Source organism: Schistocerca piceifrons, chromosome 2, assembly GCF_021461385.2.
Source record: "Schistocerca piceifrons isolate TAMUIC-IGC-003096 chromosome 2, iqSchPice1.1, whole genome shotgun sequence".
Lineage (NCBI taxonomy): Eukaryota > Metazoa > Arthropoda > Insecta > Orthoptera > Acrididae > Schistocerca > Schistocerca piceifrons.
In genome coordinates, this window is record NC_060139.1 from 924,654,193 (window position 1) to 924,676,181 (window position 21,989).

A 21,989-nucleotide genomic window follows, 5' to 3' on the forward strand; every position below is an offset into this window, starting at 1 on the left:
TAAATTAAGCACGAGACATATGCGACTTGAAATGAACACTAACGGCACATGTAAATAACGTTATCACTTCTCCTTGTCACTTTTGATGTAAATGGAAAAAGATGGAACGACCAGTATCTCAGAACAGAATAGTAATTGTTAGTACAAAAATATTTATAATAGTGCCACAATAAGACTGAAACTTACAGTGAACAACATGTCCCAGTGTTGGGTTGTAGTAGTGACAACAAGAAAGTGAGGGATGTGTCGGTCAAATGGCAGCGATGAAGCCGAGTGAAGGCTGTTAGAAACATTAACGTTGGACGTGTATTGATTAATGTAGCTGCAGAACTGAAAGCTTAGTTTGCATTTCACTGTAGACATCAATAGGCCATTAGTAAATGAGACTGCGGCATACTGATAAGTCTGTTGTCGATTGCAAATTTACACGCCAATGTTAGGGCTATTTACACATACCCTAGCGTGCGTTGAATTTACGGATTCAGTGATGTTCCTCCGATTAGAAAACGTTTCACTGGCAGGGAGGAGCAACGACGTCCTACAAAGTCGTTTCTTGCTAACACTTGGTTCAAGAATCATAAAAGAAGGTTGTACACATGGAAGAATCCTGGAAATACTAGAAGGTATCAAATAGATTATATAATGATAAGACAGAGATTTAGGAACCAAGTATTAAATTGTAAGACATTTCCAGGGGCAGATGTGGACTCTGACCACAATCTATTGGTTATGAGCTGTAGATTCAAACTGCAGAAACTTCAAAAAGGTGGGAATTTAAGGAGATGGGATCTGGACAAACTGAAAGAACCAGAGGTTGTACAGAGTTTCAGAGAGAGCATAAGGGAACAATTGTCACAAATGGGGGAAAGAAATACAGTAAAGGAAGAATGGGTAGCTCTGAGGGATGAAGTAGTGAAGGCAGCAGAGGATCAAGTACGTAAAAAGACGAGGGCTAGTAGAAATCCTTGGGTAACAGAAGAAATATTGAATTTAATTGACGAAAGGAGATAATATAAAAATGCAGTAAATGAAGCAGGCGAAAAGGAATACAAACTTCTCAAAAATGAGATCGACAGGAAGTGCAAAATGGCTAAGCAGGGATGGCTAGAGGACAAATGTAAGGATGTAGAGGCTTATCTCATTACGGGTAAGATAGATACTGCCAACAGGAAAATTAAAGAGACCTTTGCAGAAAAGAGAAACACTTGCATGAATATCAAGAACTCAGATGGAAATCCAGTTCTAAGCAAAGAAGGGAAAGCCGAAAGGTGGAAAGAGTATATAGAGGGTATATACAGGGGCGATGTTCTTGAGGACAATATTATGGAAATGGAAGAGGATGTAGATGAAGATGAAATGGGAGATGTGATACTACGTGAAGAGTTTGACAGAGCACTGAAAGACGTGAGTCGAAACAAGGCCCCGGGAGTAGACAATATTCAATTAGAGCTACTGACGGCCTTGGGAGTCACAGTCCTGGCAAAACTCTACCATCTGGTGAGCAAGATGTATGAGACAGGCGAAATATCCTCAGACTTCAAGAAGAATATAATAATTCCAATCCCAAAGAAAGCATGTGTTGACAGATGTGAAAATTAACGAACTATCAGTTTAATAGGCCACAGCTGCAAAATACTAACGCGAATTCTTTACACACGAATGGAAAAACTAGTAGAAGCCGACCTCGGGGAAGATCAGTTTGGATTCCGTAGAAATATTGGAACACATGAGTCAATACTGACCTTACGACTTATCTTAGAAGAAAAATTAAGGAAAGGCAAACCTATGTTTCTAGCATTTGCAGACTAGAGATAGCTTTTGACAATGTTGACTGGAATACTCTCTTTCAAATTCTAAAGGTGGCAGGGGTAAAATACAGGGAGCGAAAGGCTACTTACAATTTGTACAGAAACCAGATGGCAGTTATAAGAGTCGAGGGACATGAAAGGGAAGCAGCGGTTGGGAAGGGAGTGAGACAGGGTTGTAGCCTCTCCCCGATGTTATTCAATCTGTATATTGAGCAAGCAGTAAAGGAAACAAAAGAAAAATTCGGTGTAGGTATTAAAATCCATGGAGAAGAAATAAAAACTTTGAGGTTCGCCGATGACATTGTAATTCTGTCAGAGACAGCATAGTACTTGGAAGAGCAGTTGAATGGAATGGACAGTGTCTTGATAGGAGGATATAAGATGAACATCAACAAAAGCAAAACTAGGGTAATGGCATGTAGTCGAATTAAGTCGGGTGATGCTGAGGGAATTAGATTAGGAAATGAGGCACTTAAAGTAGTAAAGGAGTTTTGCTATTTGGGGTGGAAAATAACTGATGATAGTCGAAGTAGAGAGGATATAAAATGTAGACTAGCAATGGCAAGAAAAGCGTTTCTGAAGAAGAGAAATTTGTTAACATCGAGTATAGATTTAAGTGTCAGGAAGTCGTTTCTGAATGTATTTGTATGGAGTGTAGCCACGTATGGAAGTGAAACATGGACGATAAATAGTTTAGACAAGAAGAGAATAGAAGCTTTCGAAATGTGGTGCTACAGAAGAATGCTGAAGATTAGATGGGTAGATCACATAACTAATGAGGAGGTATTGAATAAAATTGGGGAGAAGAGGAGTTTGTGGCACAACTTGACAAGAAGAAGGGACTGGTTGCTAGGACATGTTCTGAGGCATCAGGGGATCACAAATTTAGCATTGGAGGGCAGCGTGGAGGGTAAAAATCATAGAGGGAGAGCAAGAGATGAATACACTAAGCAGATCCAAAAGGACTTAGGTTGCAGTAAGTACTGGGAGATGAAGAAGCTTGCTCAGGACAGAGTAGCATGGAGAGCTGCATCAAACCATTCTCAGGACTGAAGACCACAACAACAACAACATGACTAAAGTTTTTTCTTAAGGACTATAGAACCTACTTCTTAATGCAGACACATAGTGCATCAGTCCCGAAACGCTTCAGTATGTAAATATACTTACCTATAGTCACAAAGAACTGTATTGTGGCCCATAGTTTGCCTTAAAACACAAATTCTGTGATGCAAAACATGAGGTGTAGATTACTTCATATAGACGAAATTTAATAAAAATAACGTAAACTCTGTGATGTAAAACATGAGGTGCAGATTACTTCACACAGACGAGAAATAATATAATAATGTTATTACTTATTGACACTTCATTGCTAGTGTAATACACATAATTTGCTACAGTGTATGACCTTTAGAATGTAAATTTTTTTATGTCTGACTGTCAGAAATGCTTCAGTTCACCGATACACAACATGTACAACCCCAAGGAACTACTGGAATCGTAGCGGAAATATCGACTTTCTTTACACTACACTGTATCTTATCTGGTTGGATCCGTAAACATGTATTATCTGTATAGTCTCCAGTATGTAAAAAGCCTCTACGAGAAATGTTGGAACCCGATGGTAATTAGATCAAGGTTAAGAGTAGTGGTTCCTTTCATTACTGACGATATAGTACATTTTACGACTTGACTTATACAAATGCATTGGTTTTACGTTTTTAGTTATATATATGTACGCTGTCAGTCACATTTCGTTACGTTTTGTACTTTTAATTTGAATTATGTAGTATAGATTTTAAGTTCTTTGACGACACACTTTCAAGAGTGCCGCATAAATTGTTACAATAACGATGTGAGTATGCGATTTCTGCGTTATTTTTTGTGCTCACTGAATTTGGAATTTTATAAGCTACACATTAATTAAAACTATGTATATGGAGGCACATCCATTTTCATACCACGAGTTACACAGATACATATTATTCACAGTCAGACAAATCACAACTTCTTATTCCGGCCGTTACAATTTAAAAAAGATACAGCAAACACTGCTTCTTATAAAATTATTCAATGTTTTCAAATTCCAGTCCACCCACAAAATACACTGTTTTCCTTAAATCTATGTCAAATGTTTCACATTTTTAATGACACAGTAATCATTTATCCCTTAATATTATTCAGAAAAATGTATTATGGTAATTGATTCATAACAGCGTTTCTAACTTTCTCAAACCTAAAACTCAGCAGAGCTTTGGTAAGTATGCCACTTGCTTTGCAGTACATTACCTCAAGAGGACCTTCTCTGTATTGTTCACGAACATAATGGGTTTTTGCATCCATATACGCTCTTCTTTCCTTTTCTGGACAGCTCTTGTAATAGGGCCTTACTGTGTACTATTTCTTGGTCACACTCTCCCGTTGGCAGGTATTCTGCTTCAGTTGAAGAAGTAGCTGTTACGTTTTATTTCCCAGAACATCAACCAATGAGAACATTATTATAAAGAATATAAGTATAAGTAGCATCACAGTAGACATTTAGATGAGTAGTGTCTCCTTTATATTATTTCTTCTTTTAGGAAAGGCCATAATACTTGGAATCTTGTAGTCATGTCAGAGTTCTTTTGATATTGTAGTGATCCCTTTTATTTTGGTTTTTGTGAAGCGGCTCACACGATTGACAGTGAATCCAAGACATGGCCAGGATTTACATGACAAGTACAGAAGACTTCCTACGGCTTCATGATATGGAATTCTAACGTGTTCAGCCTACTGATCTTCGTAACTTCTCTTCCTCTCTGGAACTAAAGGAGTCATCACAGCCTTGCAGTCAGTCATATTGAGTTTTCACAGTACTTTCTTCATACACTGTTTTAATGCAAATGTAATCCATTCTTTGACTCGATTTAATGTATGTCAATGTACATATTGGGACTTTCTGCTAAACACATTTCAAATTTTTCCTAAAGTTTCTTCAAGACGGTTCCAGCTATGTCTAAGGCTTTTCCTGTTATGATTGCATCATCAACATGTATAGCAATAAATATTTCTTTAACTACATCTTTAAATATGTACTGACATGAATACAATTAAATTAGTCCTCACGTTTCTAGGAAACCTCGCAGAGTTTTATTCCATCTGAATGGAGGTTGATATGGCCACACAGAGGTGAGTTCTCCAAGGTAGCTTCATAAAAGTCGTCATCCAGTTTCCTATAAAGAAAGGCCGTTTTCTACACACAACGCTCTCGTATGTAAATGTTTCTCTGTTGCCAGAACAGACAAGAAGCTTTTGTTTCTTCATTCCACCTTCCACCATACTGACTTTGTTCTTGTCATTTTCAAAATTTTGAATTTTATTGACGTGTTGTTAGTATCATTTGATACTTCACCAGTAAAAAAATTTTTCTCTACAGTTCCCTTAGCAAAAACTTTTTGGCCAAAAATATGAAGTTTGACAGATTTGTCCTTCTCCCAAATCACTTTACTGGAGGTGTAGCACTTTGATTGATATCTGAGCTCCTACTGAATTAATACATACCTGTGAGCAGTGCTTCTACTAATAGCTCTTTCTTTAGTTGGTTATCAAAGATTGTATCTCTTGTCTTGTTCATTAATGGTAGAAGTAATCTCTCTACTTTTCCTCTGAGTTGAGCACCAGAAAGGAATATTATATTCTAGTGCAGCTCGTTTTCCTCCACACCACTTCTTGGCCTATGACTGGCATACTAACCATATTGTTTTTGATGCTTTAAGGCTGAACTAATTTTCGCTGTGTAACACATATTTTCTTACAAATCTTGCAGCCTCTGGAGTAAAAGCTTAACAACTCTGTTAGAAAAAACGATTGAAATAAACTAATACTATTATGTAGCCTCTGTGTCCATTAAAGAGTGGAGGTGAGAGGTCTATCTCTCTAAAGAGATCAGTGTGTGTTACTTCAAGTGGTTCTGTCTGTGTTTCTCTCACAGTAGAAAATCTCTTTCTTGTTAGATAAGCTCTCACTAAAGCTTCACCCGACTTTTCTTCTAAGCGCATTCTGTAGATGTTTGAAGTACAGTTTATGCCTTGAGGGTCCAAGCTTTTTATACTACTGTTGTTTTTGTTATAGTATCAGAACCACATTCCTGGTTCAATGTTTTCTAGTTCTTCTTTTTCATCATTTAAAAATGAGTCTTTTATTTTTCCTGATTTTAACGCGATGTTAACTAAACATAACCGCGCAACCAGTTTCAGTGACTGTATTCACAGACCACAATGGTTCTTGTTGCTACTTATTTCATTGATCGACGTTGTTTGGCGGTTTTCACAGCACTATCCTACTCTTTCATATTTATTAACTTGTCGACTTCTTTACACACATGTCCAATACATACAGTATCAACAACCATGGCCATTGCTTTCTTCTCGTTAGCTTATGTGATACCTTATATTTGTTGTATTCATAAGCAATAAATTCTTGTTTTCTTCACTGATATCTTGTCTTGTTCTCTACAGTGATGACTTCTCTCTTATTTTCTTCATTGACGACCACTGTTTTTTTCTTTTTCATGAGTGAAGTCTTGTTTGTTGTATCTTTTCCAATATGTGGATCTTCTTTGATGAATTCTAATTCCAAAAATGCCCTTTTTATGCTGTCCTAGTTCTTAACACAACAATCATCTTCTTTGTGGTTTACTCTTTTGCAATGAGGACAGAACGTGAAGCGTGTCTGTTTCAGTTTTCGAATTCCATTTTTGTTTTTGGAGTAGCCAGCTCCATCTCTGAGTATATTTTTATTACATACAGGATAGTGGTCACCTTCTTAGGCTTCTTGTGCGTTATTTCAAAATTTACACGTCCATCACAGTTGTTACAAATTAGATCAAGATGGTTCAAAAGGCTCTGAGCACTACGGGACTTAACATCTGAGGTCATCAGTCCCCTAGAACTTAGAACTACTTAAACCTAACTAACCTAAGGACATCAAACACATCCATGCCCAAGGCAGGATATGAACCTGCGACCGTAGCTGTCACGCGGTTCCAGACTGAAGTACAAATTAGATCCTTTCTTATATTTTTGTTAAAATGAACAACTAAAACAATTCTCCCTTCTTGATTATTATCTTTCAGTTGTCCCTCTTCTCATATGAGCCTTACAATTAGATTTTTCACCATGCTCTCAGAATTGGGATGACAAATCCCATGATGGGGAAAAGTGTTTGACACCATCTTCCAAAATAGGCAGTCTCTTGAGTGTAGTATCTGACAGAATTTCTGACTAGAGACGATTCTGTTCTGAACTGTACTCCTAAGTGCACTTTTGATGCTTGCTACGTTTTTAGTTTTATCGTATTTGAAACTACAAACTCCTTGAAGCAACTGCTGAGAACCTGAGAACATTCTCTTTTGTATGTTGCTTTAATTTCTCAAATATAGCCTTGGATGAAACTTCCTGGCAGATTAAAACTGTGAGCCGGATCGAGACTCGAACTCGGGACCTTGGCCTTTCGCTGGAAAGTGCTCTACCGACTGAGCTACCCAAGCACGACTCACGCCCCGTCCTCACAGCTTTACTTCCACCAGTACCTCGTCTCCTACCTTCTAAACTTTACAGAAGCTATCCTGCGAACCTTGCAGAACTAGCACTCCTGAAAGAAAGGATATTGCGGAGTCATGGCTTAGCCACAGCCTGGGGAATGTTTGCAGAATGATATTTTCACTATGCAGCGGAGTGTACGCTGATATGAAACTTCCTGACAGATTAAAACTGTGTGCTGCACCGAGACTCGAACTCGGGACCTTATGGCCTTGAATGTTCTGCAACACAACACTCGCGGCTGTACCTTTATTTCAGTTGTACTCATGATATAATGATTCATCATGTTGTCAAGTTCCTGGCATTGCTTCTTTGTTTTCTACAGATTCATATTTTTCTAGTGATTCAACACCATCCAAAACATCACAGAGATCTAGCGCGTTCAACAGTATTTTAATGCTGACTTCCCACATACCGAAAGTAATGTTGGGTTTGAACACTTGCATGCCACGATATTCCTATCTATCTTGAATCTTTTCGAGTGTTTCCCTGCCTTTCATCTTGATTATTTTTAAGACACCTCTTTTTTTATTCACTTCCTCTGATTTCACCTTCTTACTTTTTGAACTTTTGGAAAATATCCTGTTGTACTTTTGCTTTTCTGTGTTTACTTTATTTCAAATAGCATAATATATAAGCTTTATAAAACTACTTGTGAGACCACAGATGTATATTATTCACAGTCTTGCATATCCCACATTCTGATTGTTATTCTAGTTTCCAATATTTCAAAAACAATAGCAAACTTTGCGTCTTACCAACCCTTGAACTGTTTCAAAAGTGACTTTGTAGTATGAGAGTTTTCGTGTACATGTACATCGTATAGCATTGCACTAACAGTTATAAATTAAATTGTTGTTGTGGTCTTCAGTCCTGAGACTGCTATGATGCAGCTCTCCGTGCTACTATATCCTGTGCAAGCTTCTTCATCTCCCAGTACCAACTGCAGCCTACATCCTTATGAATCTGCTTAGTGTATTCGTCTCTTGGTCTCCCTCAACGATTTTTACCCACCACACTGCCCTCCAATACTAAACTGGTGATCCCTTGATGCCTTAGAACATGTCCTACCAACCGATCCCTTCATCAAGTCAAGTTGTGCCACAAACTTCTCTTCTCCCCAATCCTATTCAACACTTCCTCATTAGTTATGTGATCTACCCATCTAATCTTCAGCATTAACCTGGAGCACCACATTTCGAAAGATTCTATTCTCTTCTTTTCCAACATATTTATCGCGCATGTTTCACTTCCACACATGGCTACACTCCATACAGATACTTCCAGAAACGACTTCCTGACACTTCTATGCTCGATGTTAACAAATTTCTCTTCTTCAGAAATGCTTTCCTTGCCATTGCCAGTCTACATTTTATATCCTCTGTACTTCTACCATCATCAGTTGTTTTGCTCCCCAAATAGCAAAACTCCTTTACTACTTTAAGTGTCTCATTTCCTAATCTAATTCCCTCAGCATCACCTGACTTAATTCGACTACATTCCATTATCCTCGTTTTAATTTTGTTGATGATCATCTTATATCCTCCTTTCAAGGCACTATCCATTCCGTTCAACTGCTGTTTCCAGTCCTTTGCTGTCTCTGACAGAATTACAATGTCATCGGCGAACCTCAAAGTTTTTATTTCTTCTCCATGGATTTTAATACCTACTCCGAATTTTTCTTTTGTTTCTTTCACTGCTTGCTCAATATACAGGTTGAATAACATTTGGGAGAGGCTACAACCCTGTCTCACTCCCTTCCCAACCACTTCTTCCCTTTGATGTACCTCGACTCTTACAACTGCCATCTGGTTTCTGTACAAATTGTAAATAGCTTTTCGCTCCCTGTATTTTACCCCTGTCACCTTTAGAATTTGAAATAGAGTATTCCAGTCAACACTGTCAAAAGCTTTCTCTAAGTCTACAAATGCTAGAAACGTAGGTTTCCCTTTCCTTAATCTAGCTTCTAAGATAAGTCGTAGGGTCAGTAATGCCTCACGTGTTCCGATATTTCTACGGAATTCAAACTGATCTTCCCCGAGGTCGGCTTCTACTAGTTTTTCCATTCGTGTGTAAAGAATTCGCGTTAGTATTTTGCAGCCGTGACTTATTATACTGATAGTTCGTTAATTTTAACATCTGTCAACACCTGCTTTCTTTGGGATTGGAATTATTATATTCTTCTTGAAGTCTGAGGGTATTTCGCCTGTCTCAAACATCTTGCTCACCAGATGGTAGAGTTTTGTCAGGATTGGCTCTCCCAAGGCTGTCAGTAGTTCTAATGGAATGTTGTCTACTACCGGGGCTTTGTTTCGACTCAGCTCTTACAGTGCTCTGTCGAACTCTTCGCGCAGTATCATATCTCCCATTTCATCTTCATTTACATCCTCTTCCATTTCCAAAATATTGTCCTCAAGTAAATCGCCCTTATATAGACCATCTATACACTCCTTCCACCTTTCTGCTTTCCCTTTTTTGTTTAGATCTGGGTTTCCATCTGAGTTCTTGATATTCATACAAGAGGTTCTCTTTTCTCCAAAGGCCTCTTTAATTTTCCTGTAGGCAGTATCTATCTGGCCCCTGGTGAGATAAGCCTCTACATCCCTACATTTGTCCACTAGCCATCCCTGCTTAGCCATTTTGCACTTCCTGTCGATCTCATTTTTGAGACGTTTGTATTCCTTTTTGCCTGCTTCATTTACTGCATTTTTATATTTTCTCCTTTCATCAATTAAATTCAGTATTTCTTCTGTCACCCAAGGATTTCTACTAGCCCTCGTCTTTTTTCCTACTTGATCCTCTGCTGCCTTCCCTACGTCATCCCTCAGAGCTACCGATTCTTCTTCTACTGCATTTCTTTCACCCATTCTTGTCAATTGTTCCCTTAAGCTCTCCCTGAAACTCTCTACAACCTCTGGTGCTTTCAGTTTATCCAGGTCCCATCTCCTTAAAATCCCACATTTTTGCAGTTTCTTCAGTTTTATTCTGCAGTCCATAACCAACAGATTGTGGTCAGAGTCCACATCTGCCCCTGGAAATGCTTACAGTTTAAAACCTGGTTCCTAAATCTCTGTCTTACCATTATATAATCTATCTGAAACCTGTCAGTATCTCCAGTCTTGTTTTATGATTCTTGAACCAAGTGTTAGCTATGATTAAGTTGTGCTCTGCGCAAAATTCTACCAGGTGGCTTCCTCTTTCGTTTCTTACCCCCAATCCACATTCACCTACTACGTTTCCTTCTCTCCCTTTTCCTACTGACGAATTCCAGTCACCCATGACTATTAAATTTTCGTCTCCCTTCACTATCTGAATAATTTCTTTTATTTCATCATACATTTCTTCAATTTCTTCGTCATCTGCAGAGCTAGTTATCGTATAAACTTGTACTACTGTGGTAGGCGTGGGCTTCGTATCTATCTTGGCCACAATAATGCATTCACTATGCTGTTTGTAGTAGCTTACCTGCATTCCTATTTTCCTATTCATTATTTAACCTACTCCTGCATTACCTCTATTTGATTTGGTGTTTATAACCCTGTAGTCACCTGACCAAAAGCCGTGTCCTCCTGTCACCGAAGTTCACTAATTCCCACTATATCTAACTTTAACCTATCCATTTCCCTTTTTAAATTTTCTAACCTACCTGCCCGATTAAGGGATCTGACATTCCACGCTCCGATCCGTAGAACGCCAGTTTTGTTTCTCGTGATAACGACATCCTCTTGAGCAGTACCCGCCTGGAGATCCGAATGGGGGACTATTTTACCTCCGGAATATTTTACCCAAGAGCCATCATCATTTAATCATACAGTAAAGCTGCATGCCCTGGGGAAAAATTAGGACTGCAGTTTCCCCTTGCTTTCAGCTGTTCGTAGTACCAGCACGGCAAGGCCGTTTTGGTTAGTGTTACAAGGCCAAATCAGTCAGTCATCCAGACTGTTGCCCCTGCAACTACTGAAAAGGCTGCTGCCCCTCTTCAGGAACCACACGTTTGTCTGGCCTCTCAACAGATACCCCTCCGTTGCGGCTGCACCTACGGTACGGCTATCTGTATCGCTGAGGCACGCAAGCCTCCCCACCAACGGCAAGATCCATGGTTCATGGGGGGGGGGGGGGGGCATATACATATATATAATTTTTTTATAAATTAAATATATACACAAAATCGTATACATAATATCCGACGATATTCTGGAGGTTGAACTCGGTTATGAGTAAAAACGTGTGTGTGTTGGCAGGTGTTGACCTTTAAAATATGTAATATACAGCCCTTTTTTAATACTTAGGATACCTGCAGTACCATCTTCACAAAAATATGTTAAAGAATTTATTTTATAAATTTGCGCTTCGATCCATGCTACTACTTCCCTTGTGTGTTACTATCGGCCAATAAATTGGACGCACTGGTGTACAGAACATCTTGGTATATTGGCCTCATCACTTTCTAATAAAGGTAAATATGTTTGGTGAAAAATATATCCCAAAGAGAAGCATGGAGTTTAGCATAAGACTCCAGGGAACGTATTACATAAAATGGAGTACAAAATGGGGTGCATTTGTGACTTGATTTCTTTGTAATACAAGTGCACGTTTATGCAAAAAAATAGATAAGAAGCTGAACAGAGTTCAACTGAATACTCCATTAAACGTACAGAGTGTAATATCCCATTTCACATGGTCTTCATAGACTGTCAGACTACGTTCATATCTATCGAAACCTGGACAGTATTGAAGACGATGAACAGTACCGGCTCAACATGCGACACTAAACAAAGGCTAGGTCAATGGAATGGTTCCCTATAGAAGAGGCGTCACACAGAGAGACACACTTATTTATTCATCTTAGTACTGGAGAATGTGTACAGCTGTGTGTCCAGAAGACAGAAAGGTATCAACATATCGGGTGATCAAAAAGTCAGTATAAATTTGAAAATATAGTAAACCACGGAATAATGTAGATTGAGAGGTAAAAATTGACACACATGCTTGGAATGACATGGGGTTTTTATTAGAACAAAAACAAAACAAAGTTCATAAAATGTCCCACAGATGGCGCTGGATACCAAAACGTCAGTGACTGCGTATGACAATCGTGTATAAAAAGAGCTGTAATGAGAGAGAGAATCAGATGAGCCAGCAGTCGCAGCATGTTGACGTTACCTGAAAAGGCGCTTTTAGTGAAGCTGTATTATCAGAATGGGAAATGTGGCTAGTTCAGCGTTACGACTCTATCGCCATAGGAAGGGGATTCGAACGGGTAAAGGTCCGTTGGCGAGAATGATTTCGAAGTTCGAAGCCACGGGTTGTTCAGACGATAGACACCGTAGTGGGCGACCGAGCACAAGGCGTAATGCTGCTGAGACAGTTCAGGAAGAAATGGAGACTGTGGCGGGTTCGTCTACGTACGAGGAAGTCAGCGCTCGTGCAGTCGCACGTCGCACCGGCATTCCGTACACTACTGTTTGGTTGGCACTTAGGCGTATCCTCCTATGCTATCCGTACAAAATCCATCGGCATCATGAACTGTTACCTGGCGATTTGGTGAAGCGGAGAGCATTTGCGGTGTGGGCGTTTCAAAAGATGGCGGAAGATGACGATTGGTTGAGTAACGTGTTGTGGACCGACGAAGCTCATTTCACGCTCCGAGGGTCTGTCAACGCCCACAACTGTAGAATTTGGGCTACCGAAAGTCCTGGAACTGTCGTGGAAACTCCATTGCACGACGAGAAAGTCACGGTATGGGTTGGATTTACCACACCTTATCGGGCCTTTTCTCTTCGAGGAAATGGGTGATTCTGGTTTTGTAACTGCTACCGAGACGAGTGAGAGGTACGCCGATATGTTACAGTATCGCATCATCCCCATCCTGGCTGGAACGTACGATGTTTATGCAGGATGGCGCTGCACCCCATATTGCTAAACGCGTGAAAGATCTCTTGCGCCCGTAGTTTGGTGATGATCGTGTGCTCAGCCGCCACTTTCGTCATGCTTGGCCTCCCAGGTCCCCAGACCTAGGGCCGTGTGATTATTGGCTTTGGGGTTACCTGAAGTGGCAAGTGTATCGTGATCGACCGACATCTCTAGGGATGCTGAAAGACAAAATCCGATGCCAAAGCCCCACAATAACTCCGGACATGCTTTACAGTGCTCTTCATAACATTATTTCTCGACTACAGCTATTGTTGAGGAATGATGGTGGACATATTGAGCATTTCCTGTAAAGAACATCATCTTTGCTTTGTCTCACTTTTTTATGCTAATTATTGCTATTCTGATCAGATGAAGCTCCATCTGTTGGAAATTTTTTGAACTTTTGCATTTTTTGGTTTTAATTAAACCCCATGTCATTCCAAGCATTTGTGTCAATTTGTACCTCTCCATCTACATTATTCCGTGATTCATTCAGTTTTCAAATTTATACTGACTTTTTGATCACCCGGTAGTTGAAAAAAGTCTTGACCATCTTCACTTTGCAAATAATATCATCTTCTTTAGCAGTGAAATAAATGGTCAAAAGTGATACGAGGACTCATAGATGCTTCCCAAAGTATAGCCCTCAAAAATAACCTTCAAAAAATAAGAGTCACAAGCACTGTCAATATTACGGTTTCCATCGAGAACTATGCTCTGGAAGTAGTAAATAAATACAGTTAAGTGGAAGAAAAAATCCAACTTGGAAAAGACAACCAGACAACGGAGATCTCCAGGTGAAATGGACTAGCCTCGATGACATTCGGCAACTTTGGTTACATAATCCGTAATCCGAGGATCCACATAATTTCGAAAAGGAAGGTTTATGACTCATACATCTACCCAGTAACAACAAATGGGCTCGAAACAGAGACACTTACAACAATCAGCGCAAATCGGTTCTGGTCCGTCCGTGGACAATAGTGACAGTAATGCTTGGAGTGAGCCTGAAAGACAGGACCGAAAATAATAGATGAAAAGAAGGACGGGATTCTATAACGCTGTCGGCCACACAGCGAGACATAAGTGGCGTTGTGCAGGAACTGTGACCAGGAAAAATTTAAAATGGACCAAACCCTTATGAAGTGGCGTCGGATGGGGTCAAAGGAAGCGTCGGATATCCTATAATCCATCCAAAGACACGTGGGAAGACCCTGCATCCAGGATCCTCAATAAATATTGACTTGGATATGTTTGGAAGCAGCCTATGTCCAGCAGTGGTTAGGTAGAGACTGGAAAAGAAGCGAGACGTCCTCCAGGTTAGAGAACATTAAAGTTAATCTGAAAATAGGAGCCCCGATAAATATAATGATGTTATTAATGTAAGGAGTTTCCAAAACACTCACGTTTATTTAGTGATAAAATAGCGTTTCGAGAAAGCAATTCTTCAGTTGGTTTATAACCAATTTCATCGTCATGAAGTTCCCTGGGGTCTGTTCTCATTTTAACGGAGACATGTGATAAGTAATTATTACAATAAACGTGACTTTGAAATAGACGGACGAGGTTTAATATGGTGTATTTAGTACAGTGAATACTTTAGATATTCATGAGGTAACAATTAAATTTGGTCACACAACATGACGTCTTTAAGAATTCAACACCAACAAGTGCCACAAACAAATTCTACAGTTTCGAAAAAAAAAAAAAAAAAAAGATCGAAATTCACAACTGAAGAAACAAACACGTCATGAACTCCGGTACCAAAAATAATCCTAAACACAAGAATATCAGACTTTTTGAATAATCCTATAAGTTCTTCACATTTCTCATGCAGCCATTTCGTCTTAGCTTCCCTGAACTTGCTATTTATTTCGTTCCCCAGCGACTAGTATTTCTGTATTTCTGAATTTCAATTAAAATTTTTGTACTTCCTTCTTCCATCGATTAACTGAAGTATTATTTCTTTTGTTCTCCACAGTTTCTTCGCACTTACCTTCTTTGTGTCTATGTTTTTCTTTCAGACTTCTGTGATTTCCCTTTTCATAGATGCCCATAATTCTTCAACTGTACTGCCTACTGAGCTTTTCCCTATTGCTGTTTCTGTATCCCTAGAGAACTTCAAGCGATCTCGTTTTTCTTTAGTAATTCCGTATCCCACTACTTTGCGTATTGATTTTTCCTGACTAACCTCTTCAACTCCAGCCTACTCTTCATTACTACTATATTGCGATCTGAGTCTATATTTGTTCCTGGGTTCGTCTTACACTCCAGTATCTGTTTTCGGAATCTGTGTCTGTCCATGATGTAATCTAACTGAAATTTGCGGAATCACCCGTCCTTTTACAAGTATATGAGCTCCTCCTGTAATTCTTGAACAGAGTATTCTCTATTACTAGGTGAAGTTTATTACAAAACTCAGTTAGACTTTCCCCTCTCTCATTCATTATCCTAAGTCCATGTTCTCCTGTACCCGTATCTGCTACTCCATCCCCTACAACTGCATTCCATTTCCCATGACTGTTACATTTTCATCTCCCTTTCAGTATCCTCATATACCTCCTCTATCTCTTCATCTTCAGTTTGCGAGATCGATATGTACACCTGAACCATCGTTGACCGTGTTTCTTTGCTGTCGATTCAAATAAGAACAACCCTATCACTGAACTGTTCACAGTAACACACTCTCTCCACTAGTTTCCTGTTCATAGCGAATCCTACTCCCATTATACCATTCTCTGCTGCTTTTGATATTATCCTACACTCATCTGACCAAAAATTCTTGTCTTCTTTCCATTTCACTTCGCTGACCCCTGCTAGATCTAGATTGAGCCTTTACGTTTCCCGTTTCAGATTTTCTAGCTTCCCTACCACGTTCAAGCTCCAGACATTCCAACCCCCAACTCGTAGAACGTTATGCTTTCGCTGGTTATTCAATCTTTTTCTCATAGTCAGCTCCCCCTTGGCAGCCCCCTAACGGTAATCCGAAGGGGGGACTATTCGGGAATGTTTCGCCAGTGGAGAGATCGACATGACACTATTTCAATCACAGGCCATATTATGGGTACACGATACCATAATATGGATACACGTTATGCCTCTTTAATGCAGTTGTTCCCGTTGCCTCCTGCATGCTCATGCCGTTGATCATTCCTGATTCTTCCGCCTTTTGGAGCTGTTTCCCATCCCAAGAACAAGAGAGTGCCCTGGACCTGATCCACTCCTCCACACTCTTTACAAGACCGGTGGTCGAATAAGGGTGACATCTTATGCCGGAAGTCTTAGGCCGCCAATGCAATTAATCAAAATTTAAGCGGTGGCGGCTTTTGAACCGGGATCAACGACGTTTTGATTGTTATTCAAAGACGTTATCTCGAGACTATGAGTGCTCTGCATTTATGGCCCCACATTTATCTAGATCGCTGTTCTTTTTCACCTCCGCTACGAGTCCCTGGTTACAAGCTCCCTTCAGGGTATAAAAGCGGTTACAAGAACCTTCTTTCCACAGTTTCCTCATGTAGAAAAAGTCATTAATCACAAATAGGAAGTGTAGTACCGGGAGAAGTGAGACCATGTCCTATAATATTAATGTTAATCTTACTGGCCACGTTTTTAAAGCTAGAAACTGGTGTGCTATCTCTGAAGCCAAAAATGGTAGTCAGTGATAACTGACATAAACTATAGTATTCCTCGACTTAACGTTTCAAATATCTGATGGAGCATATCTATTGACTGACGCTAAACAAATCAACTAACCATGAAACAAAGAACGCAAGTGATTCTTAATGTGGAATAACAAACGTAAGTAGCAAAAAAACTGTTGTCTCAAATTTATTAGTTCAACAAGTGGTGCATGGATAGATGGAAGTATTTGTGAAGATTTGCGTCTTTGCGTAGACATCATATATTTTCTTTTCCTATGAATAGTGTAAATTAATATAAATAATTATAAACCTCAGGAAGAACATGCGTAAAAGTGAATATAGCTTAAACTTAGAAACATGGACATACATCATGGAGACTATAAACGCTATAATTGAGCTAAAGAAACAAACAATGTTCTTTTTCTTTCGACCCATGTGCAAAAATGGTTTTTTCTTTTTTTTACGAGAGGTCGATCTCGTTTGTTGAAGCACTTCCGGAGATTCCGTTTAAATCTAATATGTCTTGATAACACGCATATGCAGTATAATAGTTCTATTAATTCACACACGGAAGAACACAAAACTGATTGTAATTGGAAATGCCAGTGTGGACAATGGAATTCAGGGAAGAGTGTCTGGGAAAAGACGTACCACAGAAGTAAAGTCATTGTGGGCAGATACGACATATTCATGTACTGTTAGCAACTCAGACCCTTAGGTGCAAGAAGATCTCGTAGTCGGCTCGTAGTTACAGCTGTTGTGGCTGTGACTGAGTTGACCTAGCAGGGTATCTGCGGCTCTCTGTGTTTATCTTAAGGTTGTTTTCAGGCAAAATGTATATACGGTCATCAAAATATTTGTGCTCTCCATTTTGGAGATTGGGCACGTATAAACTATTTGCTTTTTTAACTTTTACTTCGAAAGTGAAAGAATACGCAGTAAGTACGATATTAAGAGCGTCCTCTTGCCGCTGGGTAAAACTAGAGCCCTTCCTGGATCTGTTAAGATGATTTCGGACTCAGGAAGCTGGAGTATATAAAATTCCGTGGCATTACACAAAGCTGATATCGGACTGATTATTCGTATAGTTCATGACTGACGCGTGGAACATGAGTGTCACGCACGTTTGCTCAAGTCTGAAAAATCTGCCGTCCCTCTGCATTGTCTCCATGAAGGGCATATAACACTTCCGTCCGCTACTGCTATACCATAACCTTTAAGTTGGAGGCAGTTCGCGAAATAAAATTATGTTGTTAAAGCAATTATGGTATAAAACAACAGAGCAGTGTTAGCCTCTGAGAGGAATTTTGTTATGTTGGCCGTGTCGGAAGTGAAAGTCGGAGTTACGTAAACATTTAAACAGTAATAAACAATATTTTACCTATCTACATAGTTCAAAGAATAAAGAAAACGGTCGCCAGCCTAATTAGGCAAGAGAATGATTGACATTGTTGTTCAAAAAAAATAGGTATGCGTAATTTTACCGGACAAACACAACCTATACTTTGCCACCCGAGAGTGCAATGAACTCTGGCACCTGCATACAGTATCTTCACGTTAAGGTTGGAGCTAACAGACCAGAACAAACAATTTGCATAAATATAACACATAACAAAACACACTATTACGTTGAGGACTTAGTCAAACTAAATGGTCTCAATAATGTTACTATTAATATTCACTGCAGAATCGTAAATTGGACATAGGTTCAATATCACTTTTCAAACATAGTCCTATCTGACATGAAATATGGATATGGTTCAGAGCAAAATTAGTTATTGTGCATAGATTAAGTCTCTCAATACTAAACACCTTTCTGCTTAGAATGAAAATTAAATGGAATTCACTAACAGATTACTTCTCACTGTCTTTTAAATAAAGAAAGTATTGTTTTCATAGATAGTGGTCTTTCTGTTAATCGTTATCTAGCAAGAGCACAATAGACAAACTGTTGATCCTGTTACACCATTAATATTCACTTTTAATACACAAGAGGACCCAATATTGCACAGAATTTCACTTCAAAATCAAGAGTAATTAAAATTTCCTATAATTAAGTAACTTTGTGCATTTGAACTACTATCAATAGAGGGGGCCCCTTAATCTTGACCACTCTAGCCGAGAAAACTAGACACACTTTCAATACACTAAAGAAACAAGCCCTGAACAAGCATGAACATATAACTTTCGACAGTAATAGTTATCAACTTTTACTGCAGTAGAACACAACTTGATGTGGTTATAAGACAATAGCTCACCTTAGTGTGATTTTCAGCAGACTGTACTGTGATCCTTTAATTTGCAAAACTCTGTAAGCCACATTTTTCAGAACAGTCACTTTAGAAAGTTGGCATTAAAATGTTAATAAACAGTTTTAATAGAAAAAATTATTTTCAACAAGCATCACTTACTATATTACTCAGTTCTGCTCCATAAACTTTAACTCTCTTTTTACTATGTTCAAGTGGCATTAATTAGTAAAACACTGGGCTTTCCTATTTTCACAATATGGACACTCGGTAAGCATTTTTGACATGGGAAGGATCCTAAGTGGTTGTGTGACTAGGGATAAAAAATCAAGGTAGGTATAAGAGTTCTAGTATAAGTTACCTTATATTTGCGCACACTAAAACATCCAATGAGCTGATCCTTCACATTACATATTTACAGTTCCTTGGTTCCTTTTTCGGCGATTGCGCAACGTGGTGGCGAGTGCATGTCGGTGGGTGGATTAGCAGGCGGAAATGCTGGACCATGTCATTTCTTGGTGGCGATAATACAGGGTTATTACAAATGATGGAAGCGATTTCACAGCTCTACAATAACTTTATTATTTGAGATATTTTCACAATGCTTTGCACACACATACAAACACTCAAAAAGTTTTTTTAGGCATTCACAAATGTTCGATATGTGCCCCTTTAGTGATTCGGCAGACATCAAGTCGATAATCAAGTTCCTCCCACACTCGGCGCAGCATGTCCCCATCAATGAGTTCGAAAGCATCGTTCATGCGAGCTCGCAGTTCTGGCACGTTTCTTGGTAGAGGAGGTTTAAACACTGAATCTTTCACATAACCCCACAGAAAGAAATCGCATGGGGTCAAGTCGGGAGAGCGTGGAGGCCATGACATGAATTGCTGATCATGATCTCCAGCACGACCGATCCATCGGTTTTCCAATCTCCTGTTTTAGAAATGCCGAACATCATGATGGAAGTGCGGTGGAGCACCATCCTGTTGAAAGATGAAGTCGGCGCTGTCGGTCTCCACTTGTGGCATGAGCCAGTTTTCCAGCATGTCCAGATACACGTGTCTTGTAACGTTTTTTTCGCAGAAGAAAAAGGGGCCTTAAACTTTAAGCCGTGAGATTGCACAAAACACGTTAACTTTTGGTGAAATGCGAATTTGCTGCACGAATGCGTGAGGATTCTCTACCGCCCAGATTCGCACATTGTGTCTGTTCACTTCACCATTAAGAAAAAATGTTGCTTCATCCCTGAAAACAAGTTTCGCACTGAACGCAACCTCTTCCATGAGCTGTTGCAACAGCGCCGAAAATTCAAAGCGTTTGACTTTGTCATCTGGTGTCAGCACTTGTAGCAATTGTAAACGGCAAGGCTTCTGCTTTAGCCTTTTCCGTAAGATTTTCCAAACCGTCGGCTGTGGTACGTTTAGCTCCCTGCTTGCTTTATTCGTCGACTTCCGCGGGCTACGCGTGAAACTTGCCCAAACGCGTTCAACCGTTTCTTCGCTCACTGTAGGCCGACCCGTTGATTTCCCTTACAGAGGCATCCAGAGGCTGCGCATACCAATGCCGAATGGAGTTAGCAGTTGGTGGATCTTTGTTCAACTTCGTCCTGAAGTGTCGTTGCACTGTTATGACTGACTGATGTGAGTGCATTTCAAGCACGACATACGCTTTCTCGGCTCCTGTCGCCATTTTGTCTCACTGCGCTCTCGAGCGCTCTGGCGGCAGAAACCTGAAGTGCGGCTTCAGCCGAACAAAACTTTATGAGTTTTTCTATGTATCTGTAGTGTGTCGTGACCATATGTCAATGAATGGAGCTACAGTGAATTTATGAAATCGCTTCAATCATTTGTAATAGCCCCGTAGATACCAATTCCAGAATAGTTCAAGCTCTTTATCCGTCCATCCGAGACACTGGAAAGTGGCACGGAAAGCCTCTCTTGGCAGCAGCACAATACACAACTTTTACGTTAGCAGTTGATAGTTTGGTAGCTCGTCTCCAACTGACTCTTAATTCCACATTTTCTACATAGGCCAACCACAATTTGCGCGCGCTGGATGCTTCCGTTCCCAAGGCGAACCACAACACCTTTTACATACAGAATAACTAAGAACCTTAAGTGAGGCTCAGCAATTACATAATAACCACCAAACATGTTAATTAAACAGAACCTTTTCACATATTAGTATTTCTACAAAAAATTATTTAAACAAAATTACAATTATATGCAGTAACTTTTGTCTCCCTCCAAATGAGACAAAGAATTTCAATGATAAGAGTGTATACATTACGTTGCATAGAATCAAACCAAATTTTTTATACAGAAAGGAATAACCACTCTCATGGTATCGATTCAATCCAACAACATTTACAGCAACTCAACTATGTATCATTAAATAAAACAAAAGGCAAAATAAATCAGTAGAGCATTAGAGCTATGGTGTTACAGGCATTATATGTCAGTTAAAGGAACACATATTTACTACAGCTTCCTGTTATTGGGATTATATGTTTGAGGTACCCATAGAAACATGATTATGTTATTACATTATGAACAGTGATAAAGGTTTTCCTTCAAGGAAGGTGTGGGATCCCATTTTGTTACATGTAAAATAATGTCTGTTTTTTGACCAGCTGCATCTTAATATACGACGTGCACGGAAAGCTGCCTATTCCCATGGTATAAATGTACCTCTGATTAGGCGTGACTGTGCACTTGCAGTCTAACCTGAAGATGAAGGCCAGTTGGACCATCGAAATATCGTATCGTAAGGACGATGAGTTCCGGCTCC